The sequence below is a fragment of the Chrysemys picta genome, chromosome 13 (assembly GCF_011386835.1).
Source record: "Chrysemys picta bellii isolate R12L10 chromosome 13, ASM1138683v2, whole genome shotgun sequence".
In the NCBI taxonomy this organism is placed as follows: Eukaryota; Metazoa; Chordata; order Testudines; family Emydidae; genus Chrysemys; species Chrysemys picta.
In genome coordinates this window covers 24,738,117-24,754,543 of record NC_088803.1, presented here as the reverse complement: position 1 = coordinate 24,754,543, position 16,427 = coordinate 24,738,117, and the positions used below count along the sequence as shown (strand labels likewise).

Sequence of the window (16,427 nt, the reverse complement as noted above, 5' to 3'; positions counted from 1 at the left end):
ACTAAGCTTGATAAGTTTTATGGAGGGAATGGTATGATGGAATAGCCTAATTTTGGCAATTAACTGATCTTTGACTATTAGCAGTAAATATGTCCAATGGCCTATGATGGGATGGGATCGGAGTTACTACAGAGAATTCTTTCCTGGGTGTCTGGCTGGTGAGTCTTGCCCACATACTCAGGGTTTAGCTGATCACCATATTTGGGGTCAGGAAGGAATTTTCCTCCAGGGCAGATTGGCAGAGGCCCTGGGGTTTTTCCGCCTTCCTCTGCAGCATGGGGCACAGGTCATGTGGGATTCTCTGCACCTTGAAGTCTTTAAACCATATTTGAGGACTTCAATAGCTCAGACATAGGTTAGGGGTTTATTACAGGAGTATGTGGGTGAGATTCTGTGACCTGTGTTGTGCAGGAGTCAGACTTCTGACCTTGAAGTCTAGGACTCTATGAAATTCAGCCTGCAAGACTGCTGTAACATGGGGTGAGAGAGACCTTTGCTTTGAATTCACTTAGCTTAAGTTAGATATTATTTGGGTTTTACTTTTATTTTCTTGTAACTAATTCTGATTTTCATGCCTCATGGATAATCAATTAAAATCTATCTTTTGTAGTTAATAAATTTGTTTTGTTATCTAAACTAGCGTGTTTGCACTGAAGAGTTTGGGAAACTCCATTTGGGTTAACAGGATTTGTGCAAATCATTTTCTATTAATAAAATGACAGACTTTATATGAGCTTGTATTGTCCAGAAGTAAGCAGGGCAGTACAAGACATACGTTTCTGGGGGAAGTCTGGGACTGGAAATTTGCTGGTGTTGCTCTGCAGTGTAATTCAAGGTGGCTGACTACAGCACTCATATACTATGGCTGGGAGTAACTTACCTGCTGGAGGCTTTGTGGGGGCAACCAGGAGAGGTAAGCTCCCACAGCAAAGCAGTACAAAAGGCACCCCAGGGTGGAGAACTGAGGGGACACAGCTGTTCATCAGTCCAGATTGTACCCTGGGTAAATGTCACACAACTGACCTAGGCTCTAAGACTTGCTGTGGCAGGTCTTTTTCTTGCAGTGTAGATGTCCCCTGGAGGCAGCAGTTATTCCTCTCAAGGATTGTGATAGGGCCGCTTAACAAATGCGTCTCACCAAGGAAGGGTGGCACCCCACAGAAACTTCACAGCACTAGAGATGGATGCAGTTACAGAAGGGTGTGAGGGTCTGACCTGGGTGCCAAGGGAAAGCCATATGCACCACATTGGATCTCAGCAAGCAGAAAAAACGGTTACTCACCTTCTCGTAACTGTTGTTCTTCGAGATGTGTTGTTCAAGTCCATTCCAAGCAGGTATGTGCGCGCTGCGTACACGTCAGCCGGAAGATTTTACTATAGCAGTGTCTGTAGGGTCGGCTTTGGCGCCTCCTGGAGTGGCGCCTTCATGGCACTGTATATAGGAGCCAGCCGATCCTCCACCCCCTCAGTTCCTTCTTGCTGACACTCGGACAAAGGGGCAGGAGAGCGGGTATTGGAATGGACATGAACAACACATCTCGAAGAACAACAGTTACGAGAAGGTGAGTAACCGTTTTTTCTTTGAGTGATTGTTCATGTCCATTCCAAGCAGGTGACTCACAAGCCTGAACCTAGGCAGTGGGGTCGGAGGTCACTGCAGAATGGAGTACTGCGCGGCCAAAGGCAGCACCATCTCTGGCCTGGTGCGTGATGGCACAGTGTGCTGTAAAGGTGTGGATTGAGGACCAGGTGGCCACTCTACAAATTTCCTGCGTCGGGACCTGGGCCAGGAACGCAGCGGAAGAGGCCTGCGCTCTTGTGGAGTGGGCAGTAATAGGTGGGGCTGGTATATCGGCCCGACTGTAGCACTCCCGGATGCGGATTCTGATCCAAGCCGAGATTCGCTGTGACGAGACCGGGAGCCATTTCATCCTGTCGGCCACGGCACAAAAAGTTGGGTTGATTTCCTGAAGGATCTTGTCCTTTCGATACAGAACGCGAGAGCCCTGCGAACGTCCAGGGAATGCAGCCTAAGCTCCTTCGCACAGGAATGCAGTTTCGGATAAAACACCGAGAGAAAAATGTCTTGACCCATGTGAAATGGGGAAACCACCTTAGGGAGGAACGCTGGATGCGGCCTGAGTTGGACCTTGTCCTTGTGGAAGACGGTGTATGGAGGTTCAGATGTTAGAGCTCTGAGTTCCGACACCCTCCGGGCTGATGTGATAGCCACCAAGAATGCGACCTTATATGAAAGATAACAGCAAGCACGAAGCCAGCGGCTCAAAGGGGGGGCCTGTGAGGACAGACAGGACTAAATTGAGGTCCCAAGCAGGGACGGGTTGACAAATGTGCAGGAACAACCTGTCAAGGCCCTTGAGGAAGCGACCAACAAGTGGGTTTGCAAACCCTGAGGTACCCCCCACTCGAGGGTGGAACACCGAGATGGCAGCAAGGTGTACTCAAACCGAAGAGTCAGTCAGTCCCAGGAGTCTGAGATATAGTAAATAGTCCAGGATAAGAGGGATCGGGGCGAGCAAGGGAGCATGACCCCATTGTGTGGCCCAAAGCGAGAAGCGCTTCCACTTGGTCAAGTACGTGGTCCTTGCTGAAGGCTTCCTGCTGCCAAGAAGGACCTGCCTGACCTGATGAAAGCATTGCATCTCCACGGGGTTTAGCCATTTAGCTGTAAGCTGGAGTGACTACAGGTTCAGGTGAAGGAGGCGACCGCGATCCTGTGTGATCAAGTCCGGTAGTAGGGACAACCTGAGGAGCACCCGCATAGACATGTGCAGGAGAGACATGTACCAGTGCTGGCGCGGCCACACAGGCGCTATCAGGATGAGCCGAGCGTGATCTCTGCGGGCCTTGAGGATTACTCTGTGAACCATGGGAATCGGGGGGAAAGGAGTAAAATAGCCCGTCTGCCCAAAAGAGGAGAAAGGCATCTGTTAGAGACCCCGGACTGCGTCCCATGAGGGAGCAGAATTGACGACACTTCCTGTTCTCGCTGGAGGCAAACAGGTCCACCTGGGGATGACCCCAGAGCCGGAAAATTGAGAGTACTATATCCCAGCGGATAGACCATTCGTGACCCTGGAACGAGCGGCTGAGGGCGTCCGCAAGCCCATTGTGCGTCCCCGGGAGGTAGGTGAATTACGTTCTGTACGCAAAAGTCCCATAATGCGAGGGCCTCCCGGCACAGGGGAGAGGAGCAAGCACCACCCTGTTTGTTGATATAGAACTTCGTTGGAGTGTTGTCCATGAGGACAGAAACGCACCTGCCTGCCAGCTGGGATTTGAAGGCTATGCATGCAAGGCGCAGCGCTCGTAATTCCCTGACATTGATGTGCAACGAAAGATCCTCTCGTGACCAAAGGCCTTGGGTTCTGAGGCCGCCCAGATGTGCACCCCATCCCCAATCCGATGCGTCCGTTACCACGGATAGGGAGGGCTCGGGGTCCAGGAAAGGCACTCCCGCGCAGACCTCCCGCGGGTCGAGCCACCATTGAAGGGAATCCAACACCGGCCAAGGTAACGTGACCACTGATTCTAGGGAGTCCCTGACCGGCCGATAAACCCCTGCCAACCAGGACTGGAGTGGGCGCAGTCTGAGTCTGGCGTGTCTCACCACGTAGGTACATGCCGCCATGTGCCCTAGTAATTTGAGGCAGTTTCTTGCTGTGGTGGTCGGGTAACGTTGGAAGCAGAGAATAGTGTTGGACATAGTCCGGAATCTGGCATCTGGGAGATATGCCCTGGCGTGTGTCGTGTCCAGAACTGCCCCTATGAATTCCATTTTTGGGGTTGGAGATAGAGTGGACTTGGCCTCATTGAGTAAGAGGCCAAGCTCGAGGAAGGTCTGCCTGGTAAAGACCACCTGAGCCTCCACCTGCACCTTGGTCCTGCCCTTGATGAGCCAATCGTCCAGGTAGGGAAACACCTGAATCCCCTGCCTGCGCAGGAAGGCTGCCATAACTGCCATGCACTTTGTGAAGACCCTTGGGGCTGCTGACAGACCAAAGGGCAGAACTGTGAATTGTAGATGAGCACTGCCCACGAGAAACCTGATGTAACGCCTGTGCTGAGGGATTATCGCAATGTGAAAGTATGCGTCCTTTAAGTCGAGAGCGGCATACCAGTCTCCTGGATCCATGGAAGGAATGATGGAGGACAGGGAGACCATGCGGAAAGAACGGTTACTTACCTTCTGTAACTGTTGTTCTTCGAGATGTGTTGTTCACATCCATTACACATTAGGTGTACGCGCGCCGCGTGCACGGACGTCGGAAACTTTTTCCCTTAGCGGCTCCCGTCGGGCCGGCAGGGCCCCCTCCTTCCCGCCAGAGCGGCGCCCCGCTCCAGGGTATATATATCCCTGCCGACCCGACCCCTCCGGTTCCTTCTTGCCGGAGACTCCGACAGAGGGGAAGGAGGGTGGGAAGTGTAATGGACGTGAACAACACATCTCGAAGAACAACACTTACAGAAGGTAAGTAACCGTTCTTTCTTCTTCGAGTGATTGTTCACGTCCATTACACATTAGGTGATTCCCAAGCTTACCATTGGAGGTGGGTAGGAGTCAAGGTACAACTGACTGTAGCACAGCCCGACCGACCATCGCGTCCTCTCTGGTCTGATGATGGATCGCGTAGTGCGCTGTGAACGTATGTACGGACAACCAGGTGGCTGCCTTACAGATCTCCTGGATAGGGACCTGCGCCAAGAAGGCCGTTGAGGACGCTTGGGCTCTAGTCGAGTGGGCCCGGATCTCCGGGGCCGGAACATTGGCGAGCTCATAACACGTGCGTATACAATGCACAATCCATGCCGACAAGCGCTGTGTCGAGATAGGCAAGCCTTTCATACGTTCCGCAATAGCAATGAACAGCTGGGGTGTTCTGCGGAACGACCTGGTCCGTTCCAGGTAAAATGCCAACGCCCTTCGGACATCCAGGGTATGTAGGCTGCGGTGGTGAGGGTCCGTATGGGGTTTAGGAAAAAACACCGGTAGGCAAATGTCCTGCCCCATGTGAAACTGTGATACCACCTTTGGGAGGAATTTGGGGTGCGGCCTCAGTTGCACCTTATCCTTATGGAACACTGTATAGGGTGGCTCCGAAGAGAGGGCCCTCAATTCCGATACCCTTCTGGCCGACGTGATGGCCACGAGAAACGCCACCTTCCACGAGAGGTGCGTGAGGGAGCAAGTGGCTAGGGGCTCAAAGGGAGGACTCATGAGTCTTGTTAGGACTAGGTTCAGACTCCACGCCAGGACAGGCGGGCGCGAGTGGGGAAACACTCTTTCCAGCCCCTTGAGGAATCGGGCCACTGTGGGGTTGGAGAACACTGACCCTCCCAACTCTCCCGGATGGAAAGCCGAAATAGCAGCTATGTGAACTCTAATTGAGGCGGGCGCAAGCCCTTGATTCTTGAGGTGCAGTAGGTAGTCCAAGATCGACGGAACTGAGGCTTGTAAAGGCTGTATGCGTTGAGGCTCACACCAGTGGGAGAACCTTTTCCATTTTGCCAGGTAGGTCGCTCTTGTAGAGGGCTTCCTACTATTAAGGAGGATTTGCTGAACTTTGTGAGAGCACCTGTGTTCTGCATCATTCAGCCAGAGAGATACCATGCCGTGAGATGTAGCGAAGACAGGTTCGGGTGGAGTAGGCGACCTTTGTCTTGCGTGACTAGGTCGCGATGGAGGGGGAGGGTGATTGGATCGGCTATGGACAGTTCCAGCAGGGACGTGAACCAATGCTGGCGTGGCCAGGCCGGGGCGATAAGTATGATCGTCGCCCTGTCCCTGCGGGTCTTGAGGAGAACCTTGTGTATGAGTGGGAACGGAGGGAAGGCATATCTCAGGCTCCCTCCCCATGGGATCATGAAAGCATCTGCTAATGATCCCCGGCTGAAGTTCTGGAACGAGCAAAACTGAGGGCATTGGCTGTTGTCCCTGGTGGCGAATAGATCCACCCGGGGAAAGCCCCGCCTCCAGAAGATCGAATGCAGGACGTCTCACCTCAACGTCCATTCGTGCATTCGCTAGGATCGGCTGAGGCGGTCTGCTAAGCCGTTTTGAATCCCCGGAAGATACATCGCGATGAGGTGTATCGCATGGGCTATACAGAAGTTCCATAATTGGAGTGCCTCGTGACAGAGGGGAGAAGACCGGGACCCGCCCTGCTTGTTTATATAGAACATGGCGGTAGTGTTGTCCGTCAGGACTGCCACGCTGTGACCTTTTATGGTGGCGCGGAAGGTCTGACAGGCGAGGCGAACCGCTCTTAGCTCCTTCAGATTGATGTGAAGCAGCTTGTCTTCTCTGGACCACAGCCCTTGGGTCCGCAGTTCCCCCAGGTGCGCCCCCCAACCCAGGTCCGATGCATCGGTTACCAACGTCAGAGTGGGCTGTGGGGCAGCGAAGGGGATCCCTTCGCATACCTGTTGGCGATCGAGCCACCAGCGTAGCGAGCTGAGCACCTGGTTTGGGATCGTGACTACTTGATCCAATGGGTCTCTGTTGGGGCGATGCGTGTGGGCGAACCACAACTGTAAAAGCCGGAGCCTCAGGCGGGCATGTCTGACCACGTGTGTGCAAGCTGCCATATGCCCCAGAAGCTGCATGCAACACCTTGCCGTTGTCGTGGGGAACTTTTGGACCGAGCTTACGGCTCTGTGAATTGACATGAACCGTGCCTCTGGTAGGCTCGCTTGCGCAGTTACCGAGTCCAGGGTTGCACCTATGAAGTCCAGCCTCTGTGTGGGGACTAACGTGGACTTGGGCACATTGACCCGGAGGCCGAGCTTGTCGAACGTCTGCAAGGCCAGCGTCACGTGAGATCGGACCTCGGCCTCCGACCTGCCCGCGAGTAGCCAATCGTCCAGGTACGGGAACACACGCATCCTTCTCTTTCGAAGGAAGGCTGCTACCACGGACATGCATTTTGTGAACACTCGTGGTGCTGACGCCAGGCCGAAGGGCAGGACCGTAAATTGGAAATGGCGCTGGTCGACAACGAAGCGCAGGAATCGCCTGTGAGCCGGATTGATTGCGATGTGAAAATAGGCATCTTTCATATCGAGGGCAGCATACCAATCCCCCGGATCCAGGGATGGGTCGGTGCCGCGGGCTTCGGGTGACCCGCCGGCGCCGGTTCCCACACTGATGCCGGGGCGCTCCGCACGGAGGCAGACGGTGCCGTCGAAGTGGAGGGCTGTAATGCCGTCTCCATGAGCAGCTGCTTAAGGCGAAAGTCCCTCTCTTTTTTAGTTCTGGGTTTAAAGGCCTTGCAGATCTTGCAGCGCTCTTTCTGGTGAGCCTCCCCCAGGCAACGGAGACACGAGGCGTGGGGGTCGCTCAATGGCATAGGCCTGCGGCACGTGGCACAAGCCTTGAAGCCTTGGGCGTGTGGCATACCCCGCCGCCCAGGGCCGGTGCCGGGGCTGAACAAACAACCACGGCAGGAACTTTAAGTACCCTAATGAGCTGTTAACTACTGGCTCAACACTACTACAAACTAACTGATAACTGCTAGATAACACTAATGACTATTGCTAAGGGACACTCTCAGACGAGAGACAGAGTTGTTCCAACGCCGCCACGGATGGTAAGAAGGAACTGGAGGGGTCGGGTCGGCAGGGATATATATACCCTGGAGCGGGGCGCCGCTCTGGCGGGAAGGAGGGGGCCCTACCGGCCCGACGGGAGCCGCTAAGGGGAAAAGTTTCCGACGTCCGTGCACGCGGCGCGCGTACACCTAATGTGTAATGGACGTGAACAATCACTCGAAGAAGAACTTGAGCTTCTTTACAAACTTGTTGAGACACCGCAAGTCCAGAATAGGTCTGAGGCCCCCTTTCGCTTTCGGTATTAGGAAATAGCGAGAATAGAAGCCCCGGCCCCATAGCTCCTGAGGAACCTCCTCTACTGCCCCTGATGTGAGGAGGGACTGAACTTCTTGAAGTAGAAGTTGTTCGTAAGAGGGGTCCCTGAAGAGGGACTGGGAGGGGGGCTGGTGGGGTGGGAGGGAGGAGAACTGGATAGAATATCCCCTTTCTACCGTGCAAAGCACCCAAGCGTCCGATGTGATCCGGGCCCATGCACGATAGAAGGGGGACAGACGTGACGAGAAGGTAAGGTTGGACGGATCCAGGGTTCTGACTGTGAGGTCGCCCTCGACCAAGCCATCAAAATGATGGTCTAGGCCCCTGTGTAGGCCTTGGTTGGGCAGATGACTGGCCGAAGGGCTGCTGTTGTTTCCTCCTCCTGCCCGACCTTGCCCTTCTGTGCAAGGCATCCCCTCGATTTTGAGGCTGGTACGGCCGTGGGGCCTGTGGTGGCCTGAACTGCCTATGCTGGGTGACCGGGGTGTGTAGGCCTAATGAACGGAGGATGGTCCGTGAATCCTTTAGGCTATGAAGCCTCTTATCAGTCTTCTCCGAGAAGAGCGTGGGCCCTTCGAAGGGGAGGCCTTGGATCGTTTGTTGGACCTCATGAGGGAGGCCAGAAACTTGAAGCCAGGCTCCACGTCTCATGACCAGACCAGTCACCAACATGCATGAGGCTGAATCGGCCGCGTCCAAGGCCGCCTGGAGGGAAGCCTGGGTAATCAATCTCCCCTCTTCAACCAGGGCTGAAAACTCGGTTCGCGACTCCTGTGGAAGGAGGTCCGCGAACCTAGACAAAGCCGAGCACGTGTTGTGTCCATACTGGCTCACTATGGCTTGCTGATTGGCAATGAGCAACTGCAGGCCCCCCGTTGAATATAGCTTGCGCCCGAACAGGTCCAAGTTTTTGGCCTCTCTGTTTTTGGGGGTAGCTCCCTGAAACCCTTGGCGTTCCCTCTGGTTGGCCGCATCTACCACTAGGGAGTCTGGGGGAGGGTGTGTATAAAGATGTTCATAGCCCTTGGATGGAACAAAATATCGCCTCTCAGTCCTTTTAGCTGTAGGGGCCAATGAGGCTGGAGTTTGCCACAAGGTGTGGGTTGTGTCCGTAATGGTCTTTATGAGAGGTAGGGCTACCCTGGATGGGCCCGATGGGGTCAGGATGTCCACCACCGGATCTGTATCCACCTTGATCTCCTCAGTCTGGATCGAGAGGCTTTGGGCTGCTCGAGTAAGCAGCTGTTGGAGGATCCTATTGTCCTCTAGGGCCAGTGACGCTGAAGTTCCCGCTACTGCCTCATCTGGAGATGAGGAGGAAGAGATCCCCTGAAGAGGGCCTTCATCTACCCCCTCTCCCTCTACGAGGGCCTGCAGCACACGGTATCAGGCTGGGCGGCCAGTGCGGGCTCAGGATGCGGCACCGCGGCCGGTACCGGGGTCGACACCGAGCGACGAGGTGTGCTGGAGTGGGCCTGCGGCGTTGGGAGCAAGATCCCCGTCGGTGCCGTTGTCTGGCTAGGCGGGGCCGTGTCCCTTTGTGGCACACTCCTGTCAGACGGCGGTGCCGGTGGTGGTGGCAGCATTAGCAGCAGGGCCGCCGACGTCAAAGAGACAGATGCGGCTCGTGAGCAGGGTCCATACGCCTGACCCACTGACTGGTGGTAGGCCCACGGCATCCAGAACAGCCACTGGTGGGGCTGTTGCCACTGCTGCTGCCACTGCGGTGGGTACGGGTGGGTACTCGTACGCGAGGACGATCGCCTACTCCACGATCTGTTAGAGCGGTATGAGTCCACCTCCGCGTCCGAAGTCTCTGAGTAGGAGGACATAGGCAGCGCGGTACCCACTGTCGCCGGAGAGGGTGTTGTCTGCACCGGTGGTGCTAGAGTGGCGCGGCACAGGGAGCGCGGCGAGAGCATTGCCGGTTTGCCCCTAGATTGATAATGGGGTCGAGTGGTAGCCGGAGGTTCTTTGCACCGGTGCGGTAATGCCGGCACGGGGAGGCTCAAGAGGTCTGAGGCGGCCTCAAACGCCTCCGGCGTTGATGGGAGGCGCACTTCCTCCATCATATCCGGGGATCTAGGCCTGTCCGGACTCGACTGCACCCTCTCCGGGGCGGGAGTCAAAGGGATGGCCGAATAGGTCTGCGGCACGGACTGTCCTGTAGCACTCGTGGACGGCGCCGGCCCTTTAGAGTCCCGGTGGGGGGAGTGTTCCCTCACAGGCCTCTTCTTTTTAACCGGCACTGGCGACGGAGAACGATGTCTCATCAAGGTTGGTTTCTTGTGTGCCAACTCTCTCCAGTGCCGGGGTTTGGGGGCCTTGGCCTCACGACTCATCTCCGGTGCCGGAGCACTGCGCACCTAGGATGAAGTGCTAGGTGTCGGCTCAGTAGGCCCGGGATCTGATTGCGGCCGCAGGGCCGCCTCCATTAGGAGGACTTTAAGTCTCTGCTCTCTATCTTTGAGAGTCCTGGGGCGAAAAGCCCTGCAGATATTGCACTTATCTCTTTGGTGGCTCTCCCCTAGGCACCTTAAGCACGAAGAGTGCGGGTCACTCTTCGGCATGAATTTCCTGCAGTCCCGGCAGAGTTTGAACCCTGGGGACCCAGGCATGCCCCAGCGGGGCGAAGAAAACTTGGGGAAAACCCCCCAACTACTATCTAACTATTTACAACAACGACGGAATACTGCCACGATAGCTGAAGAGCAAGCGAAGTTCCAGCTAGCCATCACCGGCGGTAAGAAGGAACTGAGGGGGTGTAGGGTCGGCTGGCCCCTATATACAGCGCCATGAAGGCGCCACTCCAGGGGGCGCCGAAGCCGACCCTACGGACGCTGCTATAGTAAAATCTTCCAGCTGGCGTGCACGCGGCACGCACACACCTGCTTGGAATGGACATGAACAATCACTCGAGGAAGAACTGCTGTGTCATCAACAGTAGCTGGGGGGGCCCATATGGAGTGCTTCACCCCAGCCCACCAGGATACTGCTTTGTCTGTTTATTCTGAGGGCCCCAGTCTTTCTCCTGTCACCTCTCTCCCCCTCCCCCCCCCCACATATATATATACACACACACACACACACACACACACACACACACACACACACCCTGTGATGGGGAGAAGAGGCATGACCTGTCCTGTCCCTGGCAAGGAGTGCTGCTGCTGCTTTGGGGCCCAGTCATTGGTCCCAGATCAGCTACCATGGGAAACCACTGCCCTAGAGACTATGCAGTAGCCTTTCAGAAAGCAGTGGGGGCACCTCAGCCCAGAAGCCACCACCAGAGCGGGCAATAACTGTCCCTTTGTCCGGAGCAGAGACAACTGAGTGTGCGGGGCCAGCAAGCCAACCCCCATGCACACCAAGGGCCTGGCTCAGCTCTCCCAGCAGTTGTTCTGTACCTGCCAGCCCAATGCCTTTCACTAGCATTGCATTCACTTAAGGCTAAAATAGTCTGACCTCTCATAAGCCAGTGGAATGACTCCAGCCAGAACCAGCCCCATTGCTATTCATCAAGCAAGTCCCCTCAAACAAGAAGAGTTTGCTGTGGCATAAGATTATAGAGGACATGTACAGCAGCTTGCTTCATGCTCACAGGTGAAGTCTTGATGCTGACAAACCCAGTCTGCCTGACACAGAGCAACACCCCACCTTGCCAGCAGGTGCTGGGAAAGAATGCAGTGGGTTCTGCTGAGTCATTGGTGCACGCAGCTTGCAAACCAGCTAGCTACCAGGGAGGTGCGAGCAGCTCTCCAGAGAGAAAAAAGATCTGGGGTGTAGGCAGAGCAGCCCTGAGTGTGGGAGAACAGCAGAGCAGAACAGCTCAGCTGATGTCCTCTTATGGCCAATAAAGCCAGACTCCAGAAAGGAGATAAGTTTATAACTAGGGACCTACCAAATTCACGTCCATTTTGGTCAATTTCATGATCATAGGATTTTTTAAAACATCAATTTCATGATTTCAGCTATTTAAATCTGAAATTTCACAATGTTGTAATTGTAGAGGTCTTGACCCAAAAAGGAGTTGTGGGAGGGTCACAAGGTTACTGTAGGGGGGTTGCGGCACTGCTACCCTTACTTCTGTGTTGTTGCTGGCGGCAGCGCTGCCTTCAGAGCCGGGCAGCTGGAGAGTGGTGGCTGCTAACCAGAAGCCCAGCTCTGAAAACAGAGCTGCCACCAGCAGCAGTGTAGAAGTAAGGATGGCATGGTATGGTACTGCCACCCTTACTTCTGCACTGCTGCCTACAGAGCTGGGCCCTCAGTCAGCAGCCGCCACTCTCCGGCTGCCCAACTCTGAAGGCAGCAGCACAGAAGTAAGGGTGGCAGTACCCTACCATCCTTAGAGCTGGGCGCCCAGCCAACAGCCGCCGCTCTCCAGCCACCCAGGTCTGAAGGCAGCGCAAAAGTATGTGTGGCAACACCGTGACCCCCTAAAATAACCTTACGACCCCCTGCAACTCCTTTTTGGGTCAGGACCCCCAATTTGAGAAATACTGATCTCCCCCATGAAATGTGTGTTTACCCTATACTATACAGATTTCATGGGGGAAGACCAGATTTCACAGTCTGTGATGCGTTTTTCATGACCGTGAATTTGTTAGGGCCCTATTTATAACTCTTCCCAGCATGTGGACTCAGTTTTGGACTAGGCTGGAAAAGGCACCTGCTCATAGGTTGTTACAGGGGGGTTAAATTATTTTTAATCTGACCAACAGAAACATTTCTGGAGTGGAGCGGGACTGATTGAGAGCTGCCCAAGAGGGCATAAAGCTGCCTGTGGGCTTACAAAATCCTAACAGGATCAATTCATCTCAGAACAACAGAGTTAACACTTGGGAAGTAAAGTCCTTTCTATCGCAGATGTTTTTAAACTGTAAGCTCTTGAAATTCTTTGTTGATGTTATATATTGAACTGGGGTTGTCTCCCACAGACATGAGGTCCCTCCCCTCTACCCCATCACAGACCCTGCTCTCCACACAAAGGGAAGACACCATGACTTGGCCATAGATGAATTCAAGATAAAAAAATACTGCCGGAGACATCCATATGTCACAAAACATGCTCTTGCTTTTCCACACCAGTGGCTCCATCCTCCCCACCCTGGTGCACAGGCCAGGCCCAACATTCACATTTAAAATAATAAAAATCAGAAAAAAAACTTTATTTAAAAAAAACCAAACAAACCAGTTTGACACAATGGCTGAGGACAGGCCCTGGACATGGCTCAAATAACTTTCCAGTGCCAGCCACGCACGGCTCTGCAAAACCAGATGGAATGCTGCACCGAGTTGGATTCCAGAGCTATTTCAGCAGCCTCAGTGCAGCATGGCTTCAGCAGCTACTCAGCATTCCTGGGGTGCCTGGGGTTGGGGTTTAATGAATGCAAGACTGAAGCCAGAGAGAGGGCTGGGTATGAAAATAACATAGTACTATCCTTGCATCCACCCCACCCTGAGAAAAACAAGCAAGAATCACGGCCAAGAACTGCACTATGATGAGAAACAGCCTGTGATTCCATGGAATATCAGATGCTCACTTGGTGCCAGCATGGCTGCCTGACAGCAAGCCGTGCAAACTCTGGGGGACGGGCACAGCTGATGGGCACAAATAGGTTCATGCTAGCCAGCCAATAAGGAGCTGCTTTTCCCCAGATCTGGCTGTACAATGAACAAGAAAGCAGAAAGAGAGAGAGAGAGAGAAGCAGAACACAGCCAACCATAGGAGAGAAAACATACTACAACTCATCCACCAAGCCAGGGAAGAGAAGGACCAGAGAGAGGGAAGAGACTTTGGGAAGGCATGACAGAATCAGGGAGCAACCAGCCTTCCAGCACACTAAACACCAGTGCAGGCTAAAGTCTCCCCTATGGAAACTTGTCCATCAACTCCTGGAACGATGCATGTCCAGATACGAAGACTGGCTTCAGATTGAGCAGTATGAAATAGAGAGTCGCTCACTCCAACTCAGTCTCCAGCAAGCTATTACAACCTCAAGAAAGGCATATCAAGCCCTACCTACCTCTTCCTTGCTCCCCAAAGGGCATTCTTTTCACCCCTTACAAAGCCCTGAGAATCATGCCTCCAACACCAAAGGCTGGATGGGGCAACCTTCAAAGCCCCTTTGGGCCACTCCTTAACTTCCCAGAAGGGGTTGCAATGCTAGGCTCACACCAAGTAGGGACACTGACTGCCCCCGAACTCCCCGGCCTGCCAGCCCTAGAAGCAAGAGGCAATGGCCCCAGCCCTGAATTGAACCCAGCTTTCTCAAGTCCCATCCCTCCCTAGCACAGAGGTTCTCAGGCTCCAGTCAAGCACAGTTACATGCTGGGCATCCCAACCTGGAAAGAGACACTGGGGCACTCAGCACCCCAAAACACACTTTAGGGGCAGTAGTTCAGTTACAGAACCTACCTGTATATTTCAACAGTACCAATTAATTGTTAATGAAGGTGAGAGCTCTAATTATTTTAAACCAACAGGTCCAGGAACCCAAGCTGGGCTAGTGCACTAGAGATGAGACCTGACACTAACTAGGCAGAGGAAGAGGGCTCTCTGGTATCGCTCCCTGATGAGCGCAGGCAAAGAGCAAACAGAGCCTCAACAGGGAAAAGGTACACAAGGCCTCGCTACACTTTCACAGTTCCATTCATTCAATGCAATTAGCAGCACAGGATGGAAAGGGGCTTTCAAACCAGGGATTTTAGCCTGACACTTGCCCTTGTAAAGCAATTTTAAAAATAAAGTCTGGTGCCCCTAAATTCACACTAGGGAAATATGGATTCTGAACATCTGATACCCAAAAGGCAAATGCACACAAGTCACTGCCTTTTCAACAACACACAAACACAAATGATTCTTCCCAGGCCCCTGCAGGCCAGCTCCATAGTGCAGGGAATAGAATGGGGAATACGGTCTTGTGTAAATGGGGCAGGGGGAGAGGAAAAGTTGACATTTAAATTAACTAAGGCTGGTTTAAGACAGCTCTGCCAATTAATCCTGGGGGAATTCTGCACCACTGCGCAAGAGCGGAATTAATGTCCCCTGCAGATTTTGCCCCCCCCCCCCCCAAGATTCTAAATGGGGGAAGCAAAGGGAATCTGCAATTACACCTTTCTCTCACCAGGTGGTGACAGAAGAGAAGGCAGTGGGCTTATGGGCCAGAGCAGCCAGCCACCACAGAGAAGGAGGGGGAAAGGCTGCCTTCCTCACAGCACCTTACCCACGGGGCCAGGTGAGGAGGGACGGGATATGTGGGAGGATGGATAGAGTGGGTCACACAAGGCTGGGGTTCAGAAGGGCTAGGAGGGCACAGACTGGGGCGGGGGCACAGGAGCTAATGAGGTGACAGCACTGAGCCAAGGGCTGAATGGGAGCAGGGATGCAGGGCCACATGGGGACAGGAGTGAGAGGTGGTGAAGGGAAACATGGGGATGGGGGGGCGCACAGCTGGAGGGGGTGCAGGGTCACAAGGGGACAGAGGCAGCTAGGCCTGGCTGAATGGGAGAGCCTAGGGGTCAGCCACAGTCTGCACAGGGGAGGCTCCCCAACTCCTTAACACCCCCCCCTCAAAAAACAAAACAAACAAAACTGTTCCCTACTTCTAACACCCACATCCAACAACCCCCCAGGTTCACCCCTAGACTCCTTCCCAGCAATTATTTCCATCTCCCTCAGCTCCTCTGTTACCCCTGACTCCCTGAAGCCTTTGCACTGCTTCTGAGAGGTGCGGAAAATACATTTGTATATTATAGTTTAAAGGAATTAGTACTCAAAGATCAGTATTAATATACCCAGTAAGGAATCTATTGGTCAAAACATATTTCCTGAATTTTTTTGTTGTCTGTATGGTTACAGACATACTTGCTGACTGGTATTTTGACAAAAATTATCAAAATAATTGGAACTGGAATGATTATATTATGTTATTATGACAAATAAAATGTGTCAAATTTTGCAAAATTTTAAAATATTGTGCACATCATTTTCAGGTGCAGAATTCCCTCACGAGTAGCCATTCCACACAGAACCTTGTTCTTGGCTTATTTCTGATTAAATCTTTGCAGGTCACCTTTAAAACCCTCATGAGAGCTTTAAAACTACTTTACAGGCTGCAAAATTAGTTGTGCCCATAAAGCTGTTGATGTGCTTTATGGCAACATTTAAATGCCAATTCAGAAATCTTACTTCTTCAGTGTCCAACCAGTGACAAGGAGCATCCATTCTCAGACACCACTGAGCACCCTGTCCTTCCCTTAGCTACTCAGGGACACTGGAGTATTACAGTGCTGATTAGCTCCAATCATTTCCACTGCTACCCCTCACTTCCACTTCACAAGATTTTAGAAGAACGTGAAAGTTGCAAAGCCAAGCACTCAGAAGCCAGGAAAAAAGTCAGATTAAAAGTTTCCCGTGCACTCTTAACTCTGCCCCCTCTGTGCCTGTGTTTTATGAAACAGTCTTGCCTTCAATAACACTGAAAGCCTGTAGCAGTTCTAGAAATAGAACCCATCTCTCGTGGGTTTAAGTCCAGTTC

General features: G+C 53.2%; 1 protein-coding gene across 12 annotated transcripts in view; it reads right to left on the bottom strand.

Annotated features, from left to right (window-relative positions):
* Window positions 1-16,427, bottom strand: part of CHD6 (chromodomain helicase DNA binding protein 6) — a 203,331-nt gene that overhangs the window by 153,534 nt on the left and 33,370 nt on the right. The window lies entirely within an intron of this gene.